General features: G+C 34.0%; 1 long non-coding RNA gene across 1 annotated transcript; it reads left to right on the top strand.

Moving 5' to 3' along the window:
• Nucleotides 1-3,687: 3,687 nt before the first annotated feature.
• On the top strand, nucleotides 3,688-11,648 carry LOC118151547 (uncharacterized). Its single transcript, XR_004739916.3, has 3 exons — nucleotides 3,688-3,878; nucleotides 6,288-6,342; nucleotides 6,630-11,648. It is a non-coding gene; the product is annotated as an uncharacterized LOC118151547 (long non-coding RNA).
• Nucleotides 11,649-18,496: the final 6,848 nt, after the last annotated feature.

The raw sequence follows: 18,496 nt of genomic DNA, 5'->3' as shown, positions 1-18,496 counted from the left end.
GTTCTGACTCTAACATGTTATTTCTTTACACTAGTTTTCTCAGTAATATGAACAACCTGCCTATGAGCTGAAATGTGAAGTTGATACCCACCATTATATATCAATTCTTACTGCAAGCCCAATTACAGGTTATTAATATGAACGACTTACCTCCTCCTTTCTTTCAGCTCCTGAATTTTTATTGTCTGTACTTTTCCTGTAGTGAAGAAGTTTCATAGCTCAGCAAAGTCTCAGAATATTTTATAAACAGTTTCTAAAAGACAGCTAGCTCTAAGACATCAAGCAAATGACCTAGGACTTGTTATTTTTCTTGTCAGTTTCTGTGTAGCAAAGACTTTTTCTTGGCCTCCACTGAGCCATATGCAAAAAACCTGAAGCTTTTTAAGTGGGAGAAGAAACAGAAGGAAAAGAGAAGGTAAGCTTTTGTTTCACAAAGAAATTCCAGCAAGTCACCTATGGATACATTATTAATCAGCTTCACCTGTTGATAGTACAGGTTGGTTTATTGATATTCATTATGCTTGTTGGTAAAAATAAAAGAGGAGGGGGAAGGAGACTGAATAACGTTAGTAGTCTTACAATGGTACTCTGTTTCCACTTTTTGCCTGGAAAGTTTAGTACAGTACGTGGCTGTTTCGGTAATTGTGGTATGAAAAACATCTGTAGAGGACAGTTTAATGTGTCTGTCTCTGCAAAGCCCTACAGCAAATAACATGTACATCATCAACTCTCTAATAACGCTTACAGGAGACCTCTAACTACTGAGCATACATCAGGGGAATGATGTATAATTTAATACCCTGAAATAGAAAAAAAATAAAAGAAGAAATTCGACCTGCTGGGAGTTTCTCATTAAATATCCAGAACTCCAGAGATTGCTGTTTCCTAGTTTAGTCAGGAAAGTCTTTGTTTAGCATGTGCTTTGAGTCTTTAACATTCTATTCTGACAGTGATACCCCCAAAACCCACACTGCAATCTAATTTCCTGTATCTTGTCACTTATTTCCAAAATGTGGACAGAGACACTTGGAGATCAGATCTATTCTTTATTACCATAAGTCTCAATTACATTAAATTGCCCCTCTAAAGATGTTAAAATATGGGACAGGACTGGCTACATAATTTACCAGGCACAGTAGCAAATGACAATAAGGACCCTTTATTCAAAGACTTTTAGACATTTTGAGATGGCAAGAGTAGAGCATTAAACCAAGCATTGAATCCTCTGTGACAGCACAGGTGGCATACCTGCAAAGCACATCTATGAAGCTGGCATACCCACTATGGACAACACATACCCAGGAAGGCCGCTTGGAAATCATAAAAGCTATTGTGCACAAGGAAAACCCTGTGAATTTAATATTATAGTATTCTTTATATTTATCATATTTCTGATGGTATTTCTCTTGGTGTGTTCAAAAATGCTTGAAAAGACCAATTTCTACCAATTTTTGAAATTTCATGAAGGCATACTTAAACTGAATTGCACATATTTAAAGTGTAAAACTTGGCAATTTTCAACATATGCACATGCCACCACCACCCCAAAATAAGATATCACCACAACACATATTTCTGTCATTTCAAAAGGTTTCTTCACGCCCTTTTACAGCCTGTTCTCTAACCTCTCTCCACCTTGTCTCCAGGTAACAACTAATAGGCTTTCACCAGTTAAAAGCATAGAATATTTACATTTGCCTGGCTTCTTTCAACAGCATGGCTTTGAAGTTCATTCATATTGCCACAGTTATCAAGAGTTCATCTCTTTTTGTTGCTGATGAGTATTCCCTTGGATAAACAGTTTATCCATCACATGCTGATGGACATTCAAGTTGTTTCCAGCATTTGGTTCTTACATATAAAGCTATTATAAATATCCATTCTTGTCTGTAGTATGTTTCCTTTTTCATTTTCTTGGGTAAATACCTAGGAGTGGAATGGCTGGGTTATCTAGTCGTTATATGTTTAAATTTTGAAGAAAGACCCTAATTGCGTGTCAAAGTGATTATTGCATTTTACATTCTTACCAGCACTGTCTGAAGGTGCTACTAGCCCCATATACTCAGAAACACTTGTCTGATCAGAAAAGATGAACTGATGCAATATTTAATTATCTTCTAATATTACCTTGAATTTATTTAGAGGTAATTTTCACTTTTATTTCCAAAATTTTATTATGAAAATTTTTAGGCAAAAAAGTTGAAAAATTGCAATGTGAAATCCCATATATATGGGTCTCATCATTACTCATAGGCAGGTGTTGAACAATGAGAACACTTGGACACAGGGAGGGGAGCACTACACACTGGGGTCTGTTGGGGGGAAATCGGAGTGGGACAGCGAGGGGTGGGGAGTTGGGGAGAGATAGCATGGGGAGAAATGCCAGATATAGGGGAAGGGGAGGAAGGCAGAAAATCACAATACCACATGTGTACCTATGCAACAGTCTTGCATGTTCTTCACATGTACCCCCAAACTTAAATGCAATTAAAAAAAGAGGAAAAATAACTGTCACTTGTAACAAAATGGATGATACTGAGGGACATTATGCTAACTGAGATAAGCCAGGCGCAGAAAAACAAACACTGCATAATCTTACTTATATATGGAGTCTAAAAAAGTCAAACTCAGAAGCAGACTGTAGAATGCTGGCTGCCAGGAGCTGTGGGTGGGGAAATGTGGAGATGTTGGTCAAGGGGTACAACCTTAAGTTATAAGATGAATAAATTCTGGAGGCCTAATGTAAAAAAAAAAAAAGAATAAAGGTTACACATACACACACACACACACACAGGTGCACGTGCACACACACACAGACATACAACAAAGAATAACACAGATTTCAGGTACAAATTCTCACCCCATAACAAATTTTCACCCCGCAAAATTATTTTCTTCTAGGAATTTTCACTTACATCTGATTTTTAATTAGATTAATCAAATCCAGAAAGGAATTTATAAATTATATAGTTCTCAACATATTTATTTTCTTCCTTATACAAATAAGGAAACTACAGCCAAATTAAATGATTTTTTCAAAGCATTAGAAGATTAAGAATGAACTAGATTTTGTGATTTCTAGATCAAGTTTGTGCACAAATCTACATTTCCTCATATAATTAACAATGACATATATTTTAAATGAACATTACACATTCTTACTACCGAATTATAAAATTACTTTTTTTTTTTTTTTTGGAATTGGAGTCTCACTCTGTTGCTCAGGCTGGGCACACAATCTCGGCTTATTGCAACCTCCAACTCCTGGTTCAAATGATTCTCCCAGCCTCCTGAGTAGCTAGGATTGCAGGCACTCACCACCACACACCACTAGTTTTTGTATTTTTAGTACAGACAGGATTTCACCATGTTGGTCAGTCTGGTCTCGAATTCCTGACCTGGTGATCCCCCTGCCTCAGCCTCCCTGAAGTTTATTTATGTGCCTACAATTCTGTATTATATACAAAATCATGTACTTTTAATATTAGGAAGAAACTCCTATAAATTCTAGTCCAATCCTAGGGTCCATTTGAAAGCTGTCTCTAAAATGAGTAAATCAGTTCTTTGAAATAACGTTTAATGTGATTTAGTTATTTATTATGATTTTATGTATTTGGAATGAAACGTCGAATTTGTAATCCTGTTTCTTGCTCTCCTTTTGTCCCCTTGTGCCCGTTTTGGAGACGCATCTTCAGGTCACAAACTCCATCAGGGAAATTTTCAGATGAAGAAACAGGAAGTGGAACTGAGCGAAGTCCAATTTTATTTGTTAATAAGGAAGAGGTTGAAAGCAATGGTTAAAATTGGATTTTTAAACTATCAGTGGATGCAATTTATTCCATCATGCTGGTTCCCTGTTTGCCTTCTGTTTATTACAGGTAATTGAGAATTAATCACATTTGTTATTTTTAGCATGCCCTGATGTTGTCTGGAGATGGAAATGAAACTATAAAAGCAGGTAAAGAAAAACAATTTAAATTCTTTAAGAAATATTGTTAAAATCAGAATTCTTGGTTTTGTTAGTTACAGAATACTAGGAGACTTGGGAAAAGATTGTTTTAAGATACAAATTAGGTGAGCTTTGTTGGAATTGATGATTCTGGTTCATTTAGATAACCACAATTAGCTGACTTGCTGAAAAGCCCTACTTGCTACACATCCTAAATAAAGTGTATTTTTATCAGAAGAGAGTTGGGGACACATATTTCATTCATTTTACTACCAATGCTTGATTTTGAGGATGAAACATTTGAAGCTTTGGGATACTTATTTTTCTCACTTAACCCTGAAATTTTACCCATTAACACAAACTGTGTTTTATAAATGCATTTAAAATGTGTTCAGTAGGCTTTTAAAGTCTAGTTTTTTTAAAAAAAGAGAAAACTTTATATTCATAGGTATCCTCAAAATGAAAAAGTAGAGCTTCTAAAGCTATTTCTTTGTAAGATTTAAATTCATGCTCTGGCTGTTAATTTGAAGGGCATTTGAAGTTTACATTATAATGCATCAATCATCCTTTAAAACCCAGGCAATTAATATATACAAATACAGAATTCCATAAACAATATTTTTGTCCACAGTTCATTTATACATGCTTATAGAAATTGCTCATGCTAAACTGCAATTTATCCAATTGCTGGTAACAAAACAAATTACTCTGTCATATTATACATAAAATGTCAATGTTTAATATTAACTTCTTTCTACATAAAGATATGGCATTTGGTTGTGAGCACTTAGTGATACCAGGATTCTCATCTTAACAGTGAGAAAGAAAAGTGTTCCATTTTAAGAATCACTATGCCAGTTAACAAATATACATATAATAAATTACTGTTTCCTGCATTAAAATGATCTTCCCACATGCTGAGAAATTTAACATATCTACCAAGTGGAAGTTATTCATATAAACCATACAGATCAGAATCATCACTTTTAAATACACATACTTAAAATAATGGCAAAGCCGTATGCCCCCATTACAGATCTCTTTCATTTTTTACACAAATGCATTAACCATGGGGCAATCATCTATCATTGAAAAGAGGTAGAAAGTACTTCTGAATAAATTACCTAAGAATAATGTGTATTACACACAGACATTCACAGGAATTTACAAATGATTTGGCATTGTATTTTAGGGAACTAAATGCTAATATTTTGTTCATTCTTTAAAATTTTTATATTAAGATTAGTTTTGTTTTTATTTTCCATTTTCTTTTCATCATAACTTATTCAGATCCTTCAGAGTGCACAGAAAATTTTCATAATTCAAATAGAAAATCGTTCCATTGGATGGAAAACATGAAAACTAATCTGATTATATTAATAATTTAAAATGTTTAATAACTGATAATTGTAACAAGTTAATGTTTATAATTAATGCGATATTCCTGGGGGTTATAAATGTCTTAGGAATAACATTTGAAGGAGATAGTGATTTATTTTACAAATGAATCATAATGGAGTAGAGAATCAAAGATTTTAAGTTTAAAGAAGCTTCCTTTGTCTTTTAAGATATCAACCGATAGTCAATTTCCTTACCTTACTCTTTCATTTTTATTCCTACCTGATTCCACAGCCTCAGCTTTTTCTATCAGTTCAGTGTGAGATTCACTCATATTCCCAAATCAGTATAGAAGGATTGGACATATTTAGGGAGGCATGGAGTTTTCATAAAGTAGGAGCTGTTTATAACTTTCCTCCTAAAAATAAAAAGTGGGTTCTCACTCATGAATATTAGACTCCCTTTTATAGAAAAACTTTTGCAAACTTATATTCAGGACAGATGTTTGGACAGACACTAGTTTGCCTCTGAAGAATATAGGGCAGTTTAAAGTGGGTATGTTCTTCAAAGTTGCAAGACAATCACGATTCTCTTATTTGCAATTCTTCCTAGTCCTAATTCCCATAACTTCTGAACCTACAAATGTTTTCATTATTTTTTCGATTTCAATAATCTCTTTCTCTTTGATTTTACATCCCCTCTGAACTGTCACTGGATGGTTGATTACCGTTTATTTTTACTTTGAAATTTTAATTTTTTTTTCTTTCGGCACAAACTGAAAATTTTCCACAGTGCTTAAACCATTTGAGTGAAAACACCCACTTTCCATTTGAAAATCACAGGACTTACTGCTCTTTGAAGAGTCATTAAGTCATTTGAAAAAAGCTTTATATATCTAGAATGTATGTCAAATTATGACAACAGCTGACATGGTAATAAATAGACCCTGTGGCATCTTCTGGTTTCTTCTTACTTTTCTCTTTCTTATGATTGATTCTAGGAAGAAACATTGTGCATTGAACTTGAAAGCTGAGACACAGGACTCCAGCTTACTCGTAAGAAATAGTTGATTACATACAAGACAGTTGTTATGTCTTTTCTCCGGAGTCTTAGAGATTTTCTTCTCATTCAGGGTTGGTATAGAATCATTTCTTCAGGGACCCCTCTTCAACCCCAATGCAGTGAATTCCCAGACCCTTTCTATCATTTTGTACTTATCACTATCATTACCTTTTGTTTTATTACTCATTACTTGTTAATTTGTTTCTTTATCTTTTTCATCCATTGGAACACAAGATTTATAACCAGAGGCATTATTTCTTTCTTGTTCATTACTGCAAAGAACAAAACCTGGTACAAAGAAGACTCTCAGGAAATGTTGGCTGAATGACAGAATGAAGATCGATAGATGAAGACTTCTCCTAATAACTGATGCTAGACATCTCTAAATGTAAATCAGCATTAATTAAAGTATCATCTTAATTTCATCTAATTGAAAACATAGACTTGCATATATGTTAAGTCATTTTAGAAAGAAATGTTAGAATGTTAAGTCTTAAAAATGGTAATTCTAACAATAGTCTAGATATAGCTAATTTGTTCTAAAATATTCTTAGTAATTATGTAGTTGATTTTGAATAAAAATTGATTTTGAATTTTTATTTCTAAATGTCTTCAGTAGTGCCTGCATGCTGCTGAAAATGAAGACATTTCTTTGTGCTTTTATGGTATTTTAAATTTAAAGGTACATTCATTCTTTAATGACTTTGGAGATAACTTTTGTAATCATTGGGGTAGTCATTGTATCTGAAGGTTTTATTTTTCTCTTTCTGCTGCTGAAACTAGAATGCACCCTTGAGTTCACACTGTTTCTGAAATGATACTTTTGTTCTTGTCCAGATATCAGAAATAACATGTGACCATTACATCATACGTAATTTTTCCATCAAAACATTTGAAAATAACTTGGATTCATTTATTAGACTTTTATTTTCTCAAATCTTGCAGTACTCCAGAGTTTTACAGTAATTAACCTTATGCTGAATGGCAGAGGACATGCACTAAGCTCTTATTTAAAATCTATTCATGATGCATTTTAAATATTCAGCAGAGACTTCTTAAACATGCAGCCATAGTTTATTCAAAATGGATTTCCTAAAACCAGGAGATTGGATATTAATATCAGGCATTTGCAGAAAGACAGGTTTTGTTAACCTATTATAAAAAGGATTGATGATGTGATTATACATTGTTTACTAGCCCACTTACATTTCTCTGTGCTAATAATTACTATAAACCATTTATTTAGTTTTTTATTTATTTTCATTAAGCATTTAAAAAATTTTTTAATCTTAGCTTATGTTTGATTTATGTTTTTGATTGAATCAAGGTTGTTTATTAATATGGAAACTGCTGTCATTTCAGTTTTATCTTTCCAAAGTAAAATTTATAAAAAATGTATTAAAAAAGAAGTTCTGAAACTCCTGAAATTAGATGTTTAAGGGGATTAGTACCTTTGTGCCTGTGGTGTTATAGCCATTCTTATTTTAACATTTTGTGGAAATTTCGGCACCCCAGAGATATTTGGCAATGTTGGGAGACATTTTGGTTAATACAACTGGAGGGTGTGAATGCATTTAGTGAGTAGAAGCCAGGGATATATTAACCACCTTATAACACAGAACATCTCTCTACAACAAAGAATTATCTTGCCTAAAATGTAAATAGTGCTGAGATCATGAAACACAAGTTTAGACAAATTAAATTTTAAAATTTTAGTGTACTCTTGAAATTATAGATGAATGAGTGCTTTCTTAATATACTTAAAGTTTTTCAAAAAGAGCTAAGTATTTAAAAATGTCTTCTTGGCCGGACACAGTGGCTTATGACTGTAATCCCAGCACTCTGGGAGGCTGAGGTGGGAGGATTATTTGAGTTCAGGATTTGAGACCAGCCTGGCCAAAATGGTATCTACTAAAAATACAAAAATTATCTGACTTTGGTGGTGAACACCCGTAATCCCAATTAGTTGAGAAACTGGGGCAGGATAATTGCTTAGCCTGGGAGACAGAGGTTGCAGTGAGCCAAGACTGAGCCACTGTACTCCAGCCTGGGCAACAGAGTGAGACACGGTCTCAAAACAAACAAACAAAAAAACAAAGAACAAACAAGACAAAAAACAGTCTTCTAAGAGGAAAACCTGAGCAGTAGGGCTAATAAGAAATGAAGTCATGAGTAATTGAGAAGAGATTTCACAGGCCTTTGTAGAATATTCTTAAAAAATGGCTTTTATTTTGAATGAAATGAGATATCATTATATACTATAGAGTAAAGGAAAAGCATAGTCCAGTTTATATGTAACAGGATCCTTACTGTGGCAGGCAGAATTCTAAAGATGTTCCCTGAAATTCCCTTACCTTGGTTAGTCAATAAAACATGAATCTAGTTACTGCTGTGAAGGAGTTTTGCAAAGGTAACAGGACTTAAGATAGTGAGATCATGGATTATCTAGATAGATCCATTGCAGTCACTTCAGCCCTTGACAGTAGAGACATTTCTCTTCCTGGGGTCCATCAGAGAGATGCGGCAGAAGGAGGCAGAGGAAGGATAAAAAGTGTGAGAAAAATACCACCCTCCCTTGCTGGCTTTGATTATCAAAGAAGGAGGGATAAGCCAAGTAAGGTGGAAAACTTTTAGTTATATCCAACTGAAAGCCAGCAAGAAGACTGGGAACCTCAGACTTCTGTTGCATGGAACTGAATTCTTCCAACAACCTGGATGATCTTGAAATATTTTCTCCGAGAGTCTCCAAAAAAAAAAATGCAATCTACTGACATCTTGATTTTGACCTAAACAGAGAACCAGCTGAGCCATATTGTTCTGGACTTCTGACATGAAAATTGTGAGATCATAAATAGTTTCTGTCTTAAGCCACAGATTTTATGATCGTCATTTCAGCTGCAATAGGAAACTAACACAGTTGCTGTGCTGAGAATTATAGACTCTGGAAAAGTAGGAATTATTGACTCTGGTAGAAATAGAAAACCTAGCTGAGAAGTTTATCAATAAACTGTACACAATATGATGGTGGACTCAAGGTGTTGGTGATGGAAATAATAAACATTGAGTGAATTCTGGATATATTTTGAAGGTAGAGCCAATAGGATGTCCTAATGGATTGGAGGGGTGATGGAAAGGAAACAGAACACAAAGGAAGACTGAATGAAGACTCTGTCTGAGTGCTTGGAAGGACAGAACAGCCATGAATAAACTGGACAAGACTGAGCAGATTTTGAGGAAAAGATCAAGATATTGGTTATGGACATGTTCAGTTCTTGTTAATCATTCAATTGGAGATATTGAGTAGGCAGTTGAAAATGGGTCCAGGAGGAAGTTCTTGACTGAAGTTGTATTATTGGCAGTATATAACTGGTATATTAAGCCTACATACATCCAAGGAAGTAGGTATAAATAAATATAAAGAGAGGTCTACGGAATGAACTTCAAAATTTAGAGGTCAGGGAGGCAGCAAGGAACCAGACGAAACCACTGTGCTGAGACAAATAATATAGCTCGTGAAGATAGTTTTGTGATAATTAGAGAAACATTTGTAAATAGTTTAAATTTTTTGCTCTAAAAATTCTTATATAGGTTTGAAACAAATAGAAACATATTCAATAATAGCTAGTGAGACTCATCTATTCCCAAAGTAGACAAATAATGCAAAAATATATTTTTTAACATGAAGAAATTTTTGTGAGTCTTTCTTTCTTTCTTTCTTTCTTTCTTTCTTTCTTTCTTTCTTTCTTTCTTTCTTTCTTCTTTCTTTCTTCTTCTTTCTTTCTTCTTTCTTTTTTTTTTTTTTTAGACGGAGTTTCGCTCTTGTTACCCAGGCTGGAGTGCAATGGGGCGATCTCGACTCACCGCAATCTCTGCCTCCTGGGTTTAGGCAATTCTCCTACCGAGTAGCTGGGATTACAGGCACACGCCACCATGCCCAGCCAATTTTTTGTATTTTTAGTAGAGACTGGGTTTCACCATGTTGACCAGGATGGTCTAGATCTCTTGACCTCATGATGCACCTGCCTCAGCCTCCCAAAGTGCTGGGATTACAGAGTTTTTCTTATTTCCTGTTATTTGAACTATTACTTAGGCCACTAAAAATTTAAAAACCAACAAGTTCAAAATATAATGAGTTTCAAATAATTATCTAATTAATTTCTTTTTTCTTCCAATTATCCAAGATGTTAAATCCTGTTTTGTCTCCATTGATGTGATATTCTGACATCCTGCCAAGTCAGAACAAAGCTACCAGATAATAGCAAAATAAGCCATTAAGTCTTGGGACAAATGCTAGGCTTTTCTCACACACACCAAAAAAAGAGTTACTAATTCTTTGACTGCCTATTTTTGTTAACTTTTTTTTATCATGTTAAAAGTCATTATTGTTTTTCTTGGTGAAATGGGGATCAAAAATTTAACACGTTTCACCTTAACGCTTTCTGCTGTCATGATCATGAGTTGCTTTATACTTTTAAACTGATTGGGGCTTAATATTGAAATACTTGTTAGCACAGTATTGCAGGCAGCTATCAAAGATAGGTATTATGATTCAAAATGAAACCATTTACCATTTCTGTTGTTTTAGTCTCTCTTGAATCACCACCAAGTGTTATGTAAAACATAATACTTCTTCCCCATTTATTGCCTAATAATTTAACAATAGTGTCATGCCATTGCATTTATCATAGAAATTTGTACTTCTAAATGATAGAGATCATCAGTGATTATCAATAATTTTTTATACTACGTACTTCATCCCCTCATGTTTCTCTAGTCAAAAAAAAAGTATTTTTTAATACTTTAAGAAGTGTCATTTGCAAAGTTGTAGAGGGCATTATTAACTCACACTTTTCATAGTTATGCAGACATATATCTTCATCTTTGCTTATATTGCTATGAAGGTGCAGCAAACTGGCTTTGAGTTAACGAAGGCTCAAAGTCAGTCCTCTGCACCTTCATAGCAATATAAACAAAGATGTGTTTAGTTTAGGAATAAATACTCATGTTTTTATTCCTAAAATAAATGTGCAAGTTAGAGCTAGTGAGATGAGCTCAAGAGATATTTTTGGCAAAGTATCAGGCTAAGAAATGTTCAGTGAGGGTGAGTTCTCCAGTCTTGTTGATCAAATCATAGGGGAATCATTGGATTGATGGCAATGATGCTTTGATTGGGGTAAATTGTGAATAAGTGAGTCATAGCCATGTTATTCTAAAATTATTACTTTTTGTGGTTGAAAAACTGCACTTACCAAGCCACATCTTCTGGATCTAATATTAACTACCTTCCTGGTAGTTTCCTTACCTATGTCATGTAGCACCACTGTGCACATGAGCACTGGGCACTGATAATCAATCTGTGGGCATGCACTTTTGCTTGTTGCCAAGACCAAGAAGGCACAGAGTCTGGAAGACTTGGCCAGGACCACCTCAGTATTCTATTGGTAGTATAATAGCAACTCTCTCATTGTCTAGTGTTGACTAGCACACCTGTACATCCATGTACTGGTGTAAATGGACACACAAGAATGCACACACACACACACACACACACACACATACACACACCTACTTATGCCCACACGTGCCATTTGGTTTTCTCCCTGGCATCCCCTTGCCCTGGATTCTTTTGAAATATTCTGCCTTATTTCTCTATTGTATCATCCACATGAAAAAAAAAAAAGCCACCAAAAAATATCCACTCTATAGGAATAAGGGGTTATCAGGACTTCTTTTCCTTTGTGAATTTGAGTTAGACTTGTTATTCCATAGAAGAATGATTGTCATACTCATCTTCTCAGCAAAGCCTTTTGTTCTCTCCAAGCTCATGAGAGTCACAGCATGTTCTGAGCTTTCACTGCAGTCTGTACATGCCTTATGGACTTCAGTGATCTGTGTTGTTTTGGCTGTTTTGGCAGGTAGAGATTGAGATCTTGAATGAAGAGAAACATGGAATAATATCTAGCTAATGGTGCTTAATAAATATTTCTGGAATGAATCAGGCAATTAATTAAGTTACATCTTTTTATTAGGATAGATAATGGCAAAGAGTTGAAGACTCACTAATTTTCTCTCAACTGAAGCCCCTAATTCTTTGGCACATTGGTTAATTTCTGTTGGATCTCAGTCCAATAAGCATATAAGGAACCTTTAAAGCTAATATGACCAATAACTTACAGAAAACTAGCAGAATTGGGAAATAAGAGAAATTTTGTCTTTCATAGAAATTTTATAAAGAATATTTTGCATTAAAAATTATTCTTTTGGCTACTATAAAGACCAAGTAATCCTTTATAAATCAAGCTAGGCAAAAGCTTGTTTCATCTGCTATGCTTGGAAGTTAACCAAATTAATTTATAAGTGTCACTCAACCTTTTGTTAATCCATTTAACTGACAGGTTTTGAAAAGAATCTAAAGACATTTCATCGTTGGGTCACTTGTGGACCATACTTTGCACTAATTAGAAAGATGGCTCACCATGAGTAAGATATTAAACTATGAAAAAGAACCTCTTATTTCAAGGTATTCATACTTATTTATTCTTAGTCATGCCATGCTAACAGATCATTCTATGTCCTTTAATACCACCATTTTCCCATCCTGTGTAGAAGGTAATAGCAATCAAAATATCTACTGCAAAGTAAACAGCAATCCCAGTTTCACATGGGTTTCTTTTTATCATTTCAGAGGAATGAAACGTAGGTAACTACTGTGATAAGACCCAAAATGGGAGAGAGTTTACTATACATAGAAAAGCCAACTGCAGAAATTGTGGACAGCTTTATGACTATTTTCTAGTTGAAGATAATGAAAGTTTTCCTTGACCAATGACTGAATAATTTTAGTCTATACACAGCCTTTAATAAACTTTATTAGTGGCTGTGGGATATATTTGACCGTTGACTCTTCTAGTCATGATTCAGTTTACTGGTTTATTTGGGTAAAATTGAAGTGTGTCTGGAGAGAATCTCCCTAGGTAACAAGGTTTTTGCAAAATGTTCATTGGTTTAAGCAAAACAACTGTATGTTTCTGGGGCTCATTTGCAAAAAGAACTGTATAAGCACTCAGAGTTGTTAAGAGAGATTCCTTTATTCATTCACTCATTGAAATATATTTATTGCATGCCTACTGTGTGCTAGTTTTCTAATCAGGGAGTCCATAGAAGACATAGAAATGTAGATTGTGCATACTTTTAGACTGTAAATATGTCAAAATTAATTAAAAGAGAAAGGCAAATTTGTGGAATGTCAATATGGCAATAAATACTACAGATAAAAATAAAGCAGAGAATGAGACAAGGGGTATTAGAAGACATACTTTTAAAATAAAATAGGAAATGTTTCACTGCGAAAGTTACATATAAGTAAATACTTTGTGGTCTGCAATGGAGTGAGGCATGTTGACACTGGGTGAAGAATGTGGCAGAGTGCTCTTGTAAATCAGGGTAATGACTGGTCTTTACTCAGGGTAAGCTGGGCGACTTGGAGGATATTGAGCCAGATGAATGACATAACCTGTCTTTTATTTTAACAAGATTACAGGATGATGTTTTGAGACATAGACATAGATGGGGCTTCAACAGAAGCAGAAAGCCCTGTCTTGCATCGATTTGATCATTCACTCATTTGTACAACAAATACATATTTGACATCTATGATGATTCTACCTAGAAAAAGGAGAAGACTTGTCTATAGCTTTTACAAAAATGACTTGAATTTCACAAGTGAACCAAGCCCTAGTATAATTGCTATTATACTACCAATAGAATACTGAGGTGGTCCTGGCCAAGTCTTCCAGACTCTGTGCCTTCTTGGTCTTGGCAATAAGCAAAAGTGCATGCCCACAGATTGATTATCAGTGCCCAGTGCTCATGTACACAGTGGTGCTACATGACATAGGTAAGGAAACTACCAGGAAGGTAGTTAATATTAGATCCAGAACATGTGGCTTGGTAAGTGCAGCCACATCTTTTTCCCTACTACATGGAGAATTCACTGTCCATATGAAGGGTGACACATTAAGTTCTGGCAAATCTGATTGATTGATCTGAAGAAAGCAATACAAAATTCACAAACAACTAGTGCTTCAATTGGTGATTTTATAAGAAGTAATTCTTTTTGAAGAAGAGGAGCACTGGAATTACTCAGCATTATGTTTCATTTTTATAGATACACTTACAAGATTGACATATAATTTATATATAATTTCCTAGAAATTTGAATATATGAACAGTAATTGCTTCAATACTCTATTCAAAAGATAGGTAATGCATGGGTTTGGAAGGCAACAAATGGGTTGATGGGGCAGGTTAGCAGAAAATACTCCAAAGATATCGAGATGACTTTCAAAGTTTGTCATCAGTGAAAAATCTATGCATGCATTCTATGGGGTACATATTTTCTGTTGCATAGACCCATTTCTGTGCCCTAATTAATCTGCCTTTTAAAGACATTAGAATTGATTATGTGTTTTACATGTCTTGATTGTTTTCACTGAGCATTAGAATAATTTTTTGCTTTGTCAAATAAAAGTAATATGTAAAAATCTTTGTATATAATTTTCACTTTTGTTAAAACTTTAAGTTTTCAAATGCTACATGTCATGTTGACTGGAAGATTCTCTTTTATGAGCTGCTCCATATTTTTGACAGTTTCTCAACTCAATTTTCCTCGTCACTACTACCTTCTATCTAACATCCTGCTTTGAAGACATAAGGCATTACTAAAAGCACTACTGGGGGCAATTTGCTAAAATCCTTATAGGGAAAACCCCTACAGGGTTTTGCTAACAGATCTTTTTCATAACCATATTTTATAATTACTAGATTCAAATAAGTTTTATTTTTTTCCCAGAATCATATGAGCATTCATATATGAAGTACAGCAATTATGTTAAAACTAGTTTAGCAAATATTAATGAAATAATTTACTGCCGTAATAATGGGGACCTGGAACTTGTGGGGAAATTTGACTCATGATTTCTATTGAGGTGAATTTCTGCAGTAGCAATATTTCTGATAATGTGTACTGCTCTCAAAAAAGCACTATAGAAAGGTGACTCAATTTATGATTTTTTTCCCTAATGCTTATTGAAATATTCATTATTCACAGGGGGTGAACTCACACTCAGTTTCTGTAATCTCTTCTCTTCTCCAATTCCTAATTTTCACCTTAGTTTTTTACATCTTAGGAAATGACACTCCCTTTACCCTACTGCTGAAACAATAAATGTGCAAGTCATCTGTGTTTTCTTTTTCTATTTGTACCTCCCTTGAATCAATCCATCAGTAAAGTCTTCAAATTTTATAATATAAATAGTATTGCCTCTGTCCATTTGCAATATTATCACCATTTCTTGAATTCTGTCTTCACTTATTTGGAATATATCATGAAAGTGTTAGCTATTACTGTCTAATTGCTATTACCATTCCTCTATCCATTCCTCAACCAAGATGAAACAAATATTTTTTTTTAACTCACAAAAAATTTTTTCATACATACTGATTTGGGGGTAGGGAGATAACCTAAATAAGATTATGTCTCTCTTAATACTATTTGGCATGTTCTCATTTGGGGATTTCAAACTTTTTATTTAGAGCTTCTTTTCAGTGCTCTTAATATAGAATTTTTTGAGGTCCTAAACCTCATGCACAGTAAGTACCTATTATACTTCATAATATTAATTTCAGACTCAAGGTCAAAAAGGCTCTAGTCAGTATGAGGCATAAATGAGATGGTGCCCGGTAATCACATAGGTTTCTGGAAAGAAGTTTCATTTTGACATTCAGAAGTAGATTCACTTGTTTCCATAGCTTGATTTTTACATGGCCTCCTTCAGGCTTCTTCTTGCTACATTATTCAAGCACACAGTGTTGTTTAGTTAATTTCCTAGGTGGTGTGGAGGTGTTGATGGAGGAAAGCTGATTGGAGAAAGAATGCACTGTGAGTAAAAGTAAAGCCTACACAGGTACATGACTCAGAGAGAACCTGTGCATCTGGGACCTACAATCATCGTACATGGCTGGGACAATGACTTGTTCAGGGTGGGAGGAACAGAGTGTTACTGAGTCATAAAGGGAGGGCTTTCTCGCCAGAGGAAAGAGTTGAGATTTTTGCCTTGAAAACGATGGGGAGACATTGAAGAATTTTATTAGGTCTACTGCTGATTTTCAAAGTCTGGTGGGTTCAATTTTTCTTTAGAGTTTGAAAACAAAACTCTCCAAAGCCCTTCTTGAAAATACAAATCAAATCCAATAGCTTTAAATCAGTGGAGGTGAAACATGCCTTCAAATTTGAGGAAACTAAATGTGAACAAAGTTTGGTCAGTGCACCACTTCTTAAAATTGCCTCTCCCACACCTTCAAAGTAATCATGGAATTTCAGGCTATGATGAATATAGAGTAAAAATATTTAGTGATTTTTAATCTAATGGTTAGAAAGAAGAAGGATATGCTCAGAAACAGATAACTGAACTACCAATTAAAATTCTTCAACAAAGCATTAATTTATACATCTAATATGATGTGGAAAATAATGCATTGAAAAGGATATATTTTTACCAAACTTAGATTTCTCCTTATCTCTATGTAGGCATATTCTAAATAGTAAAAGATACTAGTGAAATTAAATATAATTAAAACTAGGCATTATTTCAGTGAAATATTTATAATTAGAGCCATCCATGGTATTTACTATATTTTGTGCATAACTTAGGTGCATCAAAATAAAATAATAATCCCAAAACATCCTAAATGGCAGAAGCACATGAAATGAAGAATTAGAAAATGCACACCAAATATCAGACTCCTGTCGGAAATGATGTATTCCTCAACTTTTAATATACAATCCAGAGCTTTGCTTTAGACTGTAAGAAGAAAATTTGAAAAGTAACTAATGGTCATCTGTAAAAGCTCTTTGAATCTTTCCTCACATTTTAAAAGATATTTTGAAAAAATATAAATAATATAAAAATAGCTTTGAATATTTGAAATTATTAGATTAAAACTTTTGATTATAGTAAACAAAAGAGAATAATTAGAATATGAGGAAACAGATGTGTTTAACCCCAAGGGATATAAAGCAATTGAACCCTACTTTTCTTTCCCTGAGAGCATACACACCATCCTCGGTCTCTTCTGATCTGCATTAGATAAGGAGTTAACAATCATAGCCAGGATAATTTTCTCAAATATAAGAAACAACATAATTACAACTTTGCATTGACCACGGAGTTGGTGTCAAGAAGAAATAAACAGAGGGAGAGAAATGGTGTATCAGCTGCGGGAGATCCTAAAGATTTACCCACATGGGAAATGCTGGAAAGCGACATATGGAAATCAGAGCAACCGATATTCATTCCTTACAAAAAATATGCCAATTATTAGGGATGAGATGATGGAGTTTGTAGCCTGAGTTGGTATAATTTACTGGGAAAAAAGACAGTCTCAGATTTTAATCCTGACTCAACTTTTAATTATTTTCCAAAGGGTAATTATGTAGTTTTTATGTTGCTCCCTATGTTTATTCTTAAGATTGAAATATTAGTGCCTCCCTTGGTGGGAGGGTTGTAAAGTTTAAATGAGATAACATATTTATTAGTATAGTACTAGAAACATACTTGGTGCTAAATAATAAAGGGTAGTCATTTTATTTTTTATTGATTTTATATAGTGTATCAATTTAAATCTCAATATTTATATATAATAGATTACATATTATGTATATATAACATACATCTTGAATTTCCATTGTTTCTAGGAAAAGTGAAAAGTGGAGTGGCAGGTCGGATGACAGGGTAACTTGCCATTCAGAATTATTTTATTAAACTATTTAATCAGTAAAAGTACTAAATGTTATATTAGTTATTGTATTGCATTATTCTAGAAACATACAAGTCTCTGTTCAAAATTGAATTGGATAGAAAATAAAACAAATGTGTGTCAAAAATCATTTAAAAATGCATGTCTAAATTCTCAATCCTCAATCAACTGACTTTATAAAAGAAAAAGCACATAAGTTATTTGAGCCATGGATTTTATCTGCACTATGAGAATGGTTTACATGAGGAATTTCCAGCTCTTTTCTTTGGCCATATATACTTTTTTCTTTCTTTATTTGATTCTTTTTATTTTTTATTACCCAAACTCTGG

This window comes from Callithrix jacchus, chromosome 1, assembly GCF_049354715.1.
Source record: "Callithrix jacchus isolate 240 chromosome 1, calJac240_pri, whole genome shotgun sequence".
In the NCBI taxonomy this organism is placed as follows: domain Eukaryota; kingdom Metazoa; phylum Chordata; class Mammalia; order Primates; family Cebidae; genus Callithrix; species Callithrix jacchus.
Note: the sequence above shows the minus strand (reverse complement) of the source record. Positions and strands in the feature narration are given on the sequence as shown.